The sequence below is a fragment of the Lithobates pipiens genome, unplaced genomic scaffold (genome assembly GCF_037356315.1).
Source record: "Lithobates pipiens isolate NorthernLeopardFrog02 unplaced genomic scaffold, aLitPip1_a1.2 Scaffold_1, whole genome shotgun sequence".
Taxonomy (NCBI): domain Eukaryota; kingdom Metazoa; phylum Chordata; class Amphibia; order Anura; family Ranidae; genus Lithobates; species Lithobates pipiens.
The window spans coordinates 200332284-200348334 of record NW_027507685.1 but is presented as its reverse complement, the minus strand read 5'-3'; the positions used below and the strand labels follow the sequence as shown (position 1 = coordinate 200348334).

The following is a 16051-nucleotide window of genomic DNA, read 5'->3' as shown; positions in this document are numbered from 1 at the left end:
CATCATTCAGACATCATCTGGGTGGAGCCATACAACAAGTAGAGAGACGGCAGTGATTGGGGGAGGAGGGGCTGATCCGATATCGGCTGCAGCGAGACTATATATTTTTTCACAGAGATATTGAGAATTTGTATAAGATGTGGACGGAGTAGCAAATTAATATACCGCAGGAGTTCTTGATATGCCTAATTGACCGGCAGGTTCTGGTAAGAGCAGTACCAAAGGGGAGCCTTATCTGTCACACATCCCCCTGTGTGTGTTTTTTCTGCACGGGTGGAGGTGAATTGGATAAAGGGGCCGCGGTGCAATACACCTTGCAATATAAAGAGACTCTTGTTCAATATATAATCTGTGGATAAATATTTATATTTTCAGTATATCATATGGACTATATGGACTAAACTGACTGTTAATGCTATTATTATTATTTTATACACACCTGATATGAACATTTTTTACACAAAAGATATCAGAGTTTAAATTAGCAATTAGCGCTGCTGGATCTGTATATAACAATTTGTTTTTAGAGTTATGCATATTGACTTTTTCTGTTATTTTGTCCTATTTGTTGTTTGCTTCACAATAAAAATAAAAATACATCTTCAAAGTTGTTGGCATGTTCTGTAAATGAAATGATGCAAATCCTCAAACAATCCATGGTAATTCCAGGTTGTGAGGCAACAAAACATGAAAAATGCCAGGGGGGTGAATACTTTTGCAAGGCACTGTATATACTGGGGTCCTAACTCTAAATTTCCAGAGTCTCCATAGTAGGAGCGCATATAAGAAAGGATAGATTAGGGCAGGTATGCCTGGAGGGAGCGTACCCCTCCTTAAAGCGGAGTACCACCCAAAAATTGAACTTTTGCTTTAAGAGAAGGTGACCCCTTGACATGCCAAATTTGGCATGTCGTCTTTTTTGGGGGGGGGGGGGGGGGGTGGGAGCGGATACACTCTTTCCAGAGGGTCCCAGCTCCCACTTCCTTGTGGTGCACCCTCGGCGCCAGAAGGAAGATCATCTCTGCCCCCTCCCTCTCGGCAATCATCAGGGACATGTCACATGATTGCACAGGCCAGTCACGGGGGGAGACAAGCAGGGCTTCGAACCCCCGCATCGCTGGCCCATGGGACAGGTAAGTGTCCGATAAAAGTCAGCAGCTGCAGTATTTGTAGCTGCTGACTTTTTAAAAAAAAATTTAAGCGGAACTCCGCTTTAAAAGGCACAGGGATGCACATAATGTCCAGCAAGAGCACAGTGGCAGTAAAGGCATCCAGTGAGTCCCTGCACCCAATTCATCCAACTGTACAACAACCTGTTGCTCTATCTTAAAAGGTTTACCTTAACCTGGCAGTATGTATTGAACGGAGTGAAGGGGTTTGGAGTAAACATCAGAAGAACATAAAACGTTCAAGTGGAACGTGTCACTGGAAGGGTAAAGGATTCCAGCACTACTGTATGGAAAATGTATTCGCAAAAAAAATGGCTGATTGTTCACCGGACTGCTTGCTTTATTTTCAGACTCTGGGCTGTAGGTACAACAGTTGGAAGATGATTGGTTGGGCAATAAGATTTTTTTGTAAGTTGACTTTTCAGACTTAATCCCCTTAGTCACTTAGAAGATGACATATAATGCGCTGTCTGTCATTAACACAAGAAATAAGGCCTGGTATGAAGGTGAGGCTTTAGTGCGTGCATGTCCTTGACAATTTAATGTAAATTATGTTAATGTTTAAAATAAATAAATACGATTCTTTGAATAGTGTACAGTTATATTTGTGTATGCTAAACAAAAAAGGAACGGGGGTGGCAAAAAATGTCCACTCAAATGGGGTGGTCACTCGTAGATCACTCACCGTGTTGGGTGTAGTTACCGTAACCAAATACATATAAACACAGCAAAACCTGGTATAAGACACCAGGAAAAGGGTTAATATGGTAACAGATGGATCATAGTAGAGTAAATCTTTAAAATATAATTTTAATAAGGCAAGAAATGGCAAAAATAGAAGTGTCGGCCAAAAGGATAACACAGCTTCACATATATACAAGGCTGTCGCTGCAACATTCCGTGACACGTGTGTGCAACACCAAAATACATTAGACCTAAACATGACATACAACATAAAACATTGTAATCCATCCGGACACCATGCAACAACTCATGGAAGGGATGGCTGGCCTAATTATGCCTTATTGGTAACAATACAGATATACCGGTAATCCTCAGTAGGAAAAAGGCATACCTTCCATGTGTGTCCCCAGGGACAAGGTGGGGAAAGGAGGCTGGTGTGGACTGGTATAGCTGAGGCTGAATTGCTCAATGGAATGGATAATGAAGCAGGAATGTTCAAACTAGAATGTGTAGCCAGGGATACAATGGATCCTGTTGTGCTGAAGACATTAGTACATCAGATAGATCTTCATACTCGGCCCAAGGCATGTGGTAGTAATTAAGTCCTGTTATTCAAAGATGATGCACTCAATGATTGTTTAATAACAGCAGGAAAAGTTCCTCTAGAAAAGCGTTGCACCTGAGCGGTTGCTGTAGTATTGACCTAATGGGGCCAGCAAGTGCTGGCAAGATGTAGTTAAACAGGCGTTTGCATATGCGGCATCAGAAAAACATGGAGATGCATAGTCTGCATATTGTGTGTGACCAGATCACTATAGCGCGCTTCCTATGGTTGGCTTATATATTGCGTGCATATGGGGGGTACATTACCATTCCCATGCTGTAGTCCACTAGGAAAGAGCTTTCCGGTGACCTGTCCACATGTATTCTGAAGTGCCGTCTCCAATGGTGTGCCCGATGGAGATAAACAGAGCCACCGATGCAGATACGTTGTGCGGCTGTATGGTGTGTCTCATATGCTTTTCTTGTCTCCTTTTCGCAGCCAGCTTACCCAGCAGGACAGGGCTTGCGTGAGTGGTGTCACGTTATTAAAATTATATTTTAAAGATTTACTCTACTATGATCCATCTGCTACCATAGTAACCCATTTCCTGGTGTCCTATACCAGATTTTGCTGTATTTATATTTGTGTATGTCATATTTTCTCATTATATATGCATGCTTGTAGAGGGAACCGAATGTGGCCCTTTGCCTGCCTTTACCTGGCCCTCGGGGCACTATTCCTGCCACTGCCATTAACAAGGGGGTACCATTCCTTCCACTGACACCAATTGTGGTGGACCATTCCTCTCACCGACCACAACAACCTAGCATTTTTCCTTCCAATGGCACCAATGATGGGGCATTATTCCTCCCACTGACACCAGCAATGGGACAGAATTCCTTCCTTGGACACTTATCCTCTCACTGACACTAATGATGGGACACTATTCCTCCCACTGACACCAGCAATGAGGTAGAATTCCTCCCACTGATACCAATAATGGGGCACTATTCCTCCTCCTACTGACCACAGGCACTTTGCAATTTTTTTTACCCCCACTGAAGCTGGGGCATTTTCTACTTCCAATGTCCACAACGCCCCCCCCTAAAGTCTGAAGAACAGTGAATGGGCCCTTTGTTTATAAAGTTTGGAGACCCCTGATCTAGAACAGTGGTCTCCAAACTGCGGCCCTTTTGCTTGCCTTTATCTGACTCTTGGGGCACTATTGCTCCCACTGACACAACAAGGGGGCGCCATTCCTTCCACTGACACCAACAGTGGGGAACAATTCCTCTCACTGATACAATCAATGGGGCTTTTTTCCTTCCACTGACAACAATGATGGGACAGTATTCCTCTCACTGACACCAGCAATGGGGCTTAATTCTTCCCCCACCGATATAAACAATTAGGCGCTATTCATCCCACTAATACCATAATTAGGCACTATTCCACCTCTTACCAACTACAGGCACTGTAATTTTTTTTACTCCCTGGCATTTCCTACTTCCAATGGCCACTCTGACCCTCCCTAAAGTCTGAAGGGCAGTAAACTGGCCCTTTGTTTAGAAAGTTTGGAGACCCCGGATCGAGAAGCCCAGAATATCCAGAACTGTAAGTATAGAATTTTCCGGTTTAGTTTTGCGGTTAGTAAAGGGCGTTTACCAACAAGTACGGGTACAGTGGGTTCCACTTACATATCTTTCACACTGACAGAACAATGAAATTAATCAGAGAATGCATCCCTTAAACCCCAATTCCCTTTAAATACATTACTGAGTTTCCCTAGTGACTCCTCACAGTCCTTCAAAAATTGGCATCTTTGGGCACTAAGGCTTAACATCAAAGGAAAGATGCACCTTCTGTCGGCGACAGGGTTTTTGTTTTCCAGTGTATGAATTATCTCTACACCTGCAGGGTGAAGCCCAATCCAGACCCGATTTATCACTGATTTGACAGGTTCCTGTTACTAAAGCCTGGTACACACTATTCGCTTTTTGCATTCAACCCAGTGGGTTGAATGTAAAAAAAAAAGTCAGCTCTTGTCGGAGCCGCTGTACTAACGATCCAAGGTTAGTGCAGTGATCTCCCCCTCCTGAGCTGTTGTATTCTTGTGGACCCTCCCCCACCCCCACCAGAACACTCCAATTACCATGCTCCGCCATTGGCTGAGAGCGCTGATCAGGATCCGGCCTGTTGCTGGTTTTCCAGCATTCATGTCCGACAGAAGCACAGCCAAATGACCAGTTCTGTTAGACCCTCTGGCTTACACACGGGCCAATGTCGGCCAGCATTCGGCCCATGCATACGGGGCTTAACTCACATTTTCCAATCCAGGACCTCTTGGTTACCTTATAGTTATGTAGATTGTTCTACAGTATTTATAGCATATCTGTATCCCAAAATGGTGACCAAAATCTTGCAGAAACTGTCAAAATGTGACAAGCTCCCCATGATGGAGCCTTGAACAAGGTGGTTGCATTAATTTTCCTTTTTCTTGCCTATTTTCCCCTTGTAATCCCGGGAATAACACACTTCCTGTCCCTTCGTGGCTACACTTATTTGTCTACTGTACCTATGAAAGAAGCTGTGGTGGAATGATGGGATTAGTAGTTTACACAATAAATTCCTTTGTGGTTTCTTTTCAGCTCACAGGAAGTGACCAGGACACTGCATTTCTGGCCAGGTCAACAGGTATTTTCTGTACTTTCTATACATGTTCTTATCCTGAAAATTAAAACTAAAGCAGCCACCACATTAAAGGACTGGCAAACTGCAATATATTATATTTTAGTCTTTTGGGTTCAGGTATTCTTTAAAGCGGATTTACACCCAAAAAAAATTGAACTTCCTCTCTAAGTGAAGGTGACCCCCTGACATGCCACATTTGGCATGTCATTTTTTGACCGGGGGGCGGATACAGCTCCTACTTCCTCCCGGGGCACCACGGCCGGAAGGAAGTTCCCCTCTCCCCCCCTCCCTCTCGGCAATCTTGGACATGCCACAGGTCCCAGATGATTGCCCGGGCAGTCAGAGTGCACAGCACGTGCCTGGCTGTGAAGCCACACAGTGACACTGCCGACGCTGCAGAGAGGAGGGGGAGAGGAGCGAGCTTCGTTCACCCGCATCGCTGGACCATGGGACAGGTGAGTGTCCAATTAATAAAAGTCAGCAGCTACACTTTTTGCAGCTACTGACTTTTATATGGGTGGAACTCCGCTTTAAGATTTAGCACTACTAAACTAGTCAAATACAGTACTATAAATAAATATATATTACCATTAGTGCTTTTGTTGACAATAGTCTCTGCTTGCTTCTAGATCTAGGATTACCATAAACATCATCAACATCTAACACTTCAGAGTATATCAGACGCCTATACATCTACGATTCTACCTACTTTCCAGGCCACTACATCACTGTGTCCTTGCAACTCTAAAAGGTATAGTACTGTACATGAGCATGTTTGACCCCCAAAGTCCAGTTCATTTGAGTAGTGTGATCACCCTGTGCCGTACCCTAACCCACTTGAAAGAGGTGACATAGGGCATAGTTGTTGAGCACCAATATCTCCACTGCAATAAAATAAACATACCTGGCTGCTTGCAGGCTTCCTTAGAATGTACACTGAGCTGCACAAGTACACACATTCTTGGATTGTGCCTGTGTTCTGGGATTACTGAAGCCCTGTGCATGAGGTGGAGTTACCGGCCAATCAAGATGGCAAAAGATGGTTGGCACCTGGAAAAAGCTTGTGAGAAGATGCCGGCGGTAAGGAAGCTTATGGCTGTCAGACCATTGGAGTTAAAGTGGTTCTAAAAAGGAGGAGGTTTTTTTTTTTTACCTTAATGCATTCTATGCATTAAGGTAACAAACCTATTGCATGCATTTGCACCCCCCGCCCCCCCCCCCCCTCATACTTGCCTGGGCCCCATCAATGTGCACAAGAGCAGCAGCTCACTCCCTCCCTTCTCGGCTTTGATGCAGAAGCAGGAGCTATGGGCTGTCAATCACCACCAGTGAGGAGGGAGCTGAGGGCAAAGGACAAAGAATGGGCTGCAGGAGCGAGCCTGCATGAGTGCTCCCATAGAAAATGGCTTGCTATTGGATGTGAACCAGAAGTGCTGGTGGAGGACCCGAGAAAGAGGTCCCCCACCTAAATTAAAATGACAAACATGTTATACTTACCAGCTCTGTGTAAAAGCAATTGCACAGAGCGGGTAAGTATAACACGTTTGTAAATGCTATATTTTTTTTTTTTTTAATTGACAATCACTATAAAGGTGGGTATTTCAGAGTTTAGTTCCGCCTAAACGCAACATTACAGGCCATGGGTTTACTTTGAAGTAACATACCATGCAATTAGAAAACATTTATGTATCCTAAGGCAGTACAGTAAGACCTTGGATTGTGAGCATAATTAGTTCCAGAAACATGCTTGTAATCCAAAGCACTCATATATCAAAGCAAATTTCCCCATAAAAAATAATGGAAACTCAAATGATTCGTTCCACAACCATTTATTCATAAATGCTTCAGTTTATAGTCCATATAAAAAGATTATAGCAATGTGACCAGGTTGTGTAACCATAAAATGTCCATCCACAAATGGAAGCCTCTACAAGGTAATTAAAAGCAAAATCCAGCAGAAGCTACAGAGTATAAAAGAGAAGAGAGGCGCCTCTAAGTGTAGCAATATGGTTACATTTAATGAAGGTACAACATTTAGCAACTCGCAAGGTTGATGATTAAAAGAGGCACATCTATGTATGCAGGCACCTGGGATAAAGCTGTCCACATAGACTGTACTCTGCACCTCTGGCTCTCACCGCTGTCAGTCTACAATCGTGACTGGGAAGACAACCATGCAGTAGAACGATCGGAAAGCGAGGCTTGAACCGCACGTGAAGCGCAGTGTGGAAGGGACGACAACGATGGCTGTGCAGAGGATGGTGTATGAGGACAGCTTTACCCCCGGATGCCCGCATACTTAGATGTGCCTATTTTAATCATCAACCATGTGAGTTGCTAAATGTTGTACCTTTATTAAATGTAACCATATTGGAGGTTAGACCTGGAAGCGGCTCTCTTCCATTTTATACTGAGTTGTGACATGATGCTACTTGTATATCAAGAAATTGCTTGTATATCAAGTCAAAATTTATTAAAACATTTTACTTTTCTTGCAAAACGCTCTCAAACCAAGTTACTCTCAAACCAAGGTTTTACTGTAGTTGCCAACCACTGTGAAAGAAAAAATAACACGTACCTTTGCAGCACCCTGTATATTGAAAAGCACCCATAGCTCCTCTCCCCAGCTGTTGCAGGTGTTTGACTGTTGAAAAAGTTGAATATCAGCTCTTTCCCCTGGCCACTGTGGTTCCACCAATACAGGATATACAAGGGATATACAGGGAGAAACCACAGACAGCAGTCACATTCAAATAGGAAGAATACATGCAGCAACTGGGGAGCAGAGAACGATTACTTTTTATTACATGGACCGCTGGAAAGTTAGGAATATTACATCTTCTTTTACAGCTAGTGACCTAAAAAGAGAAAGTGACCTTGATGTGACAGGGTCCCTTTAAAACCTAGTGTTTTTTTTTTTGTTCAACCCAGGAGGGCTGAATTAAAAAAACGAAACAAAAAAAAACTCTGACACCTCAGGAGGAGCGACTGTACTAACTATACGCTATTATGTTCTGACAGGCGGACGGCTCCACCCGCTAGAACAATCCACCAATGGCGGAGATCGCTGATCAAGAGCCAATTGGTAGACCTTTTTTGGCCATGCCAACTCCTGTACACACGGGGCGAAGTTTAGTTTTCCGCGAGCACCTAAAGGCAGACAGAGCAGGGCATGCAAAAAACAAAACAAAAAACGATATTATTATTATTATATGTACCATGCATTAGAGAAGTTCTGGAGGTGAGCATGCGAGAAGGTGATCATGGTCATAGAGAACAGGAGGTCTTAGTAGGAACAAAGAGGCTGGTTTGGTTGATTTTCTTGAAATAAAGTTGGTGATAAAATGGGGCGCAGAGTTGCAGGGCATACTAAAAAAGTGTACACTACACCCCTGTGAGAGTGGATGTACAGTTGTTTCATGCGTCTGTATAAAGGAAGTTCCATTCATGTCAACTGGGATGCAGCGATTGCACAGACACAGCCACTGCTCCCAATCTGATATCACCTGGGTGCGGCTCCCTGTACGTACGTGGTCTGCATTCGAGATGCACACTTGTACCTGTGACCACGCAGATATCAAATGGGGAGCAGCAACTGTGTCCCAATTGACATGAATGGAACTCACTGCACGGGACACCTGTGCATCCTGTGTAGGCAAACACACCCTTGCAGAGGTGTACACTTAAGTATGACCCTGTGAATGAGGCCGTAACTTCAAGAGACCCAACAATATTGAAAGATGGTTTTGGTCATCACTGAAAACTAGGGACACTTGAATGGGGAAACATTGTCTTCTTTTCAGGGGCAGTCCCAGCTGTCATTGACAGACGCAGCGCTCAATTATTCAGAACCATAGGGTTATATCGCCCTCTACAGGAGTAGGACACTAGGCAGAAAAAAAAAAGACATGGGCAGTCCTAGGTGATACACACCCCCCTCTGCTATAGGCCTTAAGTTAAGTAACAAGAAGTGTCAGAAGCATCAAAGGGGTGGAAGCTGTGTGTCAATGAACTCAGATAAATGGAAGTCAAAAATCCAATTTTCTCTATCGTTCATTGACAGACACAGCGCTCCATTTTTCAGAACCATAGGGACATCCCAAAACGGTGCCAAACATGAAGGGTGGGACAACGAAAAATCCCAAGGCTAACACAAGAGCCATCCAGGTAACTGGAGCTCAACACAGAACTGGAGCCCAACCTAAACAATACTCCCCCAAGAGAGATTAGACCCCCCTAAACAGCAGCCCGCAACACCTTGTGGCCAAAAGAAGCATCCTCAAATGCCAGCACATCCACGTTGTAGAATTTTGCAAAAGTGTACACTGACTACCAAGTGGCCGCCTTGCAAACCAACGCAGCTGATGCCTGATGATGGAAGGCCAAAGAGGCAGTAAGCAGCCAAGTAGAATGTGCCATAACAGGGAAGGGAGCAACCCAACCACTGATAGAATAGGCCAGAGTAATTGTCTGTGTGATCCATCTAGAAAGGTCACAGAATCAGCAGACAGTCGCTTTTTGGCCCTTCCGTGATCACAGTGAGTCTGATCTCCGAAAAGACCCTGTGACTGCCAAATACACCCGAATCGCCCAAACACATCCAGGGCATGTAAGGTAAAACGCTTAGGAAATTTTGATCTGGGACACAGGGAAGGCAATACAATGTCCTTACTCAAAAGGAATCAGAGGAGGGAACCACGGACAAGAGCGAAGAACCATTACATCTTTGTGGATTTCTAGGTAAGAAGTATGACACTGTAACGCCTATAATTCTCTCAGAGGTGATAGCAACCAAAAAAGCCATCTTCTGGGACAGAGCAAGCAGAAGAACCCTCCCGAATATTTTCAAAGGGAGGCTCCTGTAGAACCGAACGCACCAGAGCAGATCCCATGGCAGTAGAAGAGATAGCGACGGAGGAGGCTAGATTTCAAACCCCTTGATTAAGAGTATGCACCAAGGAGTGCGAGACCAGGGGACGCCCAAGAAAACCGCCAAGGCTCACACCTGGCCCTTGATGGTACTCAAGGCCAAGTTCTGCTCAACAACCCCCCCCCCCCCCCCCATGAAGAAAGGTCGAAATCTGAGCCACGAGAAAGAGCGAGGGTAAATACCAAGCGCCTCACACCAGGATATGTATGCTATCCACGCCAGTGATAAATCTTCCTAGCAGCATTGTATCTTCAGCATCTGGCTCATAACAGCCAGGTCTTCAAAACCAGCTACTGAAACAGGACAGAATATTGGCCCCTGGGACAGCAGAACCTCCCTGAGAGGCAGTCGATAAGGGACGTCAGCGACCAAGTACACCAGGTTGGCGTACCAAGACAGACAAGGCCATCTGGGCCCACTAGAATGATTGGAATTCCTTTGGCTTCGATCCTGCAAAAAAGCCACGGCAGAAGGTTGAGAGGAGGAGAGACGTAGATCTGAATATACCGGCCCACGGGGCCACCAGAGCGTCTGTAGTGTCCACCAGAGAATCCCGTGACCTTGCCAGAAACCTCAGTACTGTTGCGTTAAGCCAGGACGCCAACAGATCTATCTTGGGAGTGCCCCATTGAAGACATATCCGATGAAACATGTCCTGGTGAAGGGACCACCCCCTGGACCAACACTAGCCGACTGAGGCAACTGCTTGCTAGTTTTCCACTCCTAGAATGCATATGGCGGTGAGGGCCAGAACAAGGCATTCTGCCCACCGGAGGATGCTGGCTACTGTCAGGGTTGTCAACCCACTCTTCGTTCCACCCTGGTGATTGGCATCGTGTGACTGGATCCATACCAGGAGCCCCCAAAGTGGACCTACATGATCCATACATAGTCTGATCGCTCCAAGTCCCAGGACATGGATTGTCAGTCCGGATTCCTCCAGCGTCAAACAACCCTGAGCAGAACCCAGTGCCAGGACACCTCCCCACCCAGACAGACTGACATTGGAGATGACCACTGTCCAATACAAGGGGAGAAAGAATGTGCCCTGCTGAAATCCCGAAGAGCGAAGCTACCAGACCAGGGACCCCCGGTTTTCTGGCTCAGCCGAAGACCTTGGACACTTTATGCCAGGATCTTACTTGAAGGGAGCTCATATGGAACTGCACAAATGGAACAGCCTCAAAAAGGTAGATACCATCAGGCCCAACACCCACATGCAGGACCCCAGGGAGGCCCACTTGCGAGACAACAGTAGCTGAAGCACAGGATGCAACTTCTGGAGTTTGTTCAGAGGAAGAAACACTCTGGCTAGAGATGAAACCAGAGTCCGGCCCAGATATTCCAATTTTCTGCAAGGAGCCGGAGCAGACTTCAGGTAGTATAGAAGCCAACTGAAATCTGTGGTCTGTATAGCAAGCTACGTCACCCCTCAGGGTAGTTGAGGACTCTGCAGAAGGAGGTCGATCGGGGAGCCCAGGACAGCAATCTCCTGCTGACGTAACCACGCCAGAACTGGGGCCAACACCTTTGTGAATACGCGAAGATCAGAGGCGAGACCAATAGGTCAACATAGCGAGCTGCTCTTCTCTCACAGTGAAACGGAGGAAGTGTTGGTGTCGGGCACATATTGGAGTGCATAAATAAGCAACCGTGATGTCGACAGAAGCCAGAAAGTCCCCATGATGAAGGGACACCACCACCGTGCGAATGGACTCCATTCTGACCTTCTGTACCCACTGGAACCGGGACACGCACACCTGAAGCAACAGGGCTTGCGCAGCCCCAAGGAGAACTGCCAACAGTCCAGTGACAGACACCTATTGGAAGGAAAAAAAACCTTTTCGGGGTTCAAGGCTGGATCACTAGGACATAGGTGAGGGCGCGCCTTCATGCTGAAGGGGCGTTGTCCGTGGTTCTAGGGAGCCCGCTCTCGGCTCGCCAGACCAGGTCCATTGCATGCCAAGAAGAAAGACTGCATCCGCTATGAGACCCTTTCCCCCCCATTTCAGACTGTGGAAGAGATGTACACTTCCTATCTTTGAGACTCATAATGATGTCATCCAGGGTAGCCCCAAACAGACAACTGCGTTGAAATGGTAACCCAGTCAGCACAGACCAACACCTAAGCCACAATAAATGTCTAAGCACCACTGCAGAAACAGAGAGCTTTGCAACCAGGGGAACTGCGTCCAAGAGGCATTGCATACAAACTGCAGCCCCCAGACCAACTGGTTCTCCAACTCAGCGAAAACAGAGAGAATCTCCTCCCCCACTAGGCATGTCAGGCAGATCCTTAAAAGCTGGAGACTCCTCTACCATAATCATGGAAATCCACTACTGGTGGAACAGTCCACGCTTTAAGGAGGGACCCCACAAAGGGGTACCTCACAGCGAAGTGTCTTTGGACACTGCCAGTCTTTACGAACAAATATTCCAAAATAGAGGGGAGAAGGGAACGCTTTTGCTGTGAGAGACAGTTTATGGGTGCCAAGGGGACCGGCACCTCTGCCGCAACCACAGCTGCATCCTCCATCTTTAAAGTTTCCTTCACAGATGTAATACGGGTGACAACTGGCACCTTCTGCAGATGCCCCATACAGGGGACACCAGCGGAGGACCCTCACAGGGGGCATCCACCAAGACCCGGCACACCTACAGAGGGCCCACTTAATCCCCAAAAGGGGGTCGCCCTCAGAGCCCCCACAGCGCCACCCCTCTGGGAGAAGGCGCCCAGCGTGGCCACGCTGACTAGTAGGCCGCAAAAGCCACAGCCTAAATTTTCAGCTGCCCGTCATGAGTACACAGGCCCGCAGGGGGACCGGACCAGGCAGAGCCGAGGAAGGAGGGCGGATGCCTGCAACGGAAAGCAGTGGCCTCCACTGGCCCACACACGCCTGGTTGGTAGGCCGCAAAGCCGTGGCCTAATTTACTGGAGGGCCGCGACAGGGGTGCAGATCCACGGATGCCTGGTTACCCGCCCAACCATCCAGCAGATGCCCAGATGGGGGGAGTGGACAGAGTGTCAGAAGCACCTGGGCCTCTCCTGCGAAAGTGGGGTGTGTGTGGAGGAGAACCCCAGAGGGACCGACCACGACCACCCCAGAGAGTACCAGCGCCCCACACCACTCCAGGGAAGGAGAGGAGGGGGCCCTTTACTGGATCTTAGTGTCCAGCCTGTCACCTAGTCTGGAAGTCGATCTCACAGGAAAAATTCCAAGAGGAAAAAAAAAAAAAGTGGTTTCAAAGGCAAAAACAAAAAATTACCAGGACCAGAAATCCCAGCAGGGAACTAGGTCCTTACTTCTGACTAGGCAGAAAAAAAAACTCAAGGCCTATAGCAGAGAGGGGGGTGTATATCACCTAGGACTGCCCATAGGCGTAGCCAAGCCTTTTTTCTGCCTAGTGTCCTACTCCTGTAGGGGGCAATATAACCCTTTGGTTCCGAATAATGGAGCGCTGCGTGTCAATGAACGAAAAAGTTTTATCCCAAAGTGGGGCTTTAAGTCTGCCATCCACAGCTCGATTTTCAACCTGCTTTCATTTCCCGCAGAATCAGCTGAAATTTGAGCTGTGGGGTACCACCCAGTCAGCACCACTTTGCTCATCAAAAGTTGATTGTCCAATCAAATGTTTAGAAGGAGCTGGATACAAATTTGGATATTGTCAGCAGACCAGCACCTGCATCCAATCAGATTGCATGCACTCAGGGCCGCTGATAGGCCAGTACAACTGGCCCTGTTGTACTGGGCCCGGCCAGCAGGGGGGCCCGGGCAACCTAAGCAGAGACCTAATTAATGTTAAAAAAAAAATCCCCCAGCCACCTTGACTAAACACTATCAACTACACCAAACCAACTGAACACTCCCCCCCCCCTTGCCGTTCTTTTTACATTTTTTTTTTTTAGGCCGATAGCTCAATAGGCAGGGGGAGGGACTATTTTCTCTATTTCGGACACGGAAGAATGCCCCCTCTGCGCCCGCTCCTCATGCTGGCTCAAGTTCCGGCCAGCGCGTCCTCTATATTGCCTTCCCTGGCGCGGAGTGATTCCTCCCCTTCTGCTATGTTCTTCACTCGGCCAAAAAAAGCAGAGAGAAGTGGAGAAAAAGCAGAGAGACGAGCGCGGGTACCGGAAGAAAAAAAAAGAAGCAGATCGATCTGGCATCTGACTGGAAACTTTTGTGGACACTCGCACTCCAGTCCAGACAGCCACCAGCAACAGGATCAAGGAAGAAGTGACTCCTGGGGCACGGCTAACACAGAACACAAGTGTGTGCTTGCTTGGGGGGGGGGGGGGGGGGTGGATTCAAGATCTACTACTACTGCAGCAGCATCTTTACATTATGCCATTGGCAGCATGGGTGGCACTGTCTGCAGGTAGCACATGCGTTATGGGCAATAACGCATGCGGCATGGGTGGCACTGTTACAGCAGAATATGGCATTGGCATCATGAGTGGCACGGTCTCTGCAGGCAGCACATGCATTATGGGCCATAACGCATGTGTTGCCTGCAGAGACCGTGCCCCCCATGCCGCCAATGCCGTAATGTGCTGCAGACAGTGTCACCCATGCCGCCAATGCCATATTGTGCTGCAGACAGTGACACCCATGACGCTAATGTCATAACGCATGTGATGCCTCCAGAGACAGTGCCATCCATGCTGCCAATGGCATTATGTCAGCACTGTCAGCTAGTAGCACATGCGTTATGCCATTAGTGTCACGGCTGGCACTGTTTACAGCACGTTACAGCATTGGCGGCACTGTCTGCCGGTAGCACATGCTTTATGGCCCATAACGCATGTGCTGCCTGCAGAGACAGTGCCACCAATGCCGTAATGTGCTACAGACAGTGTCACCCATGCCGCCAATGCCGTAATGTGCTACAGACAGTGCCAGCCATGCCTAATCGCTTGTAGACAAACCTGCACATTGTTTCAAGGTGGGGTCTGGGGAGGGTCTGGGAGGGGCTGGGATGGGGCGGGGCTGAAGAAGGGACCATGGGCGTGGCCAGGGGTGGAGCTGAAGGGGGCCCCGTCAGGTAGGCTGTACGGGGCCCCATGATTTCTATCAGCGGCCCTGCATGCACTGCTCAGGTATCCTGACAGCCATGAAAGTCAGCTGTCAGCATACAATAGTTGGCACTGCAGATTTGTCCCTCTACACTGCTAGCGTGGATGGAAAATCTATATGTGTATAGCCAGTGAACACAGCCAACTGCTCTGCAAGAAATTAACATGTTGCCTAATCTTTTGTCGCAATCCAGTACACATTAGGGTTGGGAATATGGGCACAGAATGTACATTACATAATCACCAACATAGTTAAAGTCTGTCTACAAGTACAAGTTAGAAAATGAAAAGGATGAACACAACCGCTGAACTCAGCTACTGGGAGCTTTGGTCTCCCTCATCCCCCCACAGCTCCCAATGGTTCCCCCTGCTGACTTCCATGACATTACTGTCTACCAATCACTGGTATCTTATAGCCTTTCAAATATGAATGAAATTAATTCATTTACAAATAATAATGTAATTAAAAAATTAATTTTCAATCTTTTAAAATCTGTTGCTTTCTTTAAAATACCTGGTGGTTCTTTCTCTGGCTCTTGCCCTTCCTGTCTTCCAACTGAACTCCTGCATTCTCAGCCTGTCACGTGCACGTCTAGTAGACGCTATAAGTGGTTGTGTTGAAGCTCATTGCTCAAGCATGCTTCACTATTGTCACCATCAGGAAGCCCACCCTGACCAATGATTGCAGCTGCCACTGGAGCAAGTGCATGTAGTCAGGATGTGACTGCAAAGAAGTTGTAGGAGAAAAGTAGCGCTGAGATAAAAAAAAAAGGTAAAACTGTATTTTCTAAAAGTAAAAAAACAAAAAAACAGTCATCTAGTTAGGATTTGGATCTAAAACAACAATGACAAAAATATGACATCTGTATTTTAATTGTGGATCTGATTTGATACAGGTTTATTTTTATTTTTTTATAAAATGACAATGAAGATCTGGCTGGAAATAAGACCCTGATAGA

At 46.9% G+C, this 16051-nt stretch overlaps 1 long non-coding RNA gene across 1 annotated transcript in view; it reads left to right on the top strand.

Annotated features, from left to right (window-relative positions):
- Window positions 1-16051, top strand: part of LOC143981810 (uncharacterized) — a 20709-nt gene extending 4658 nt beyond the window's left edge. Inside the window, exons 2-4 of the long non-coding RNA XR_013274362.1 lie at window positions 5046-5091; window positions 5718-5839; window positions 16024-16051. This is a non-coding gene — a long non-coding RNA (uncharacterized LOC143981810). The remainder of the gene's footprint in view (window positions 1-5045; window positions 5092-5717; window positions 5840-16023) is intronic.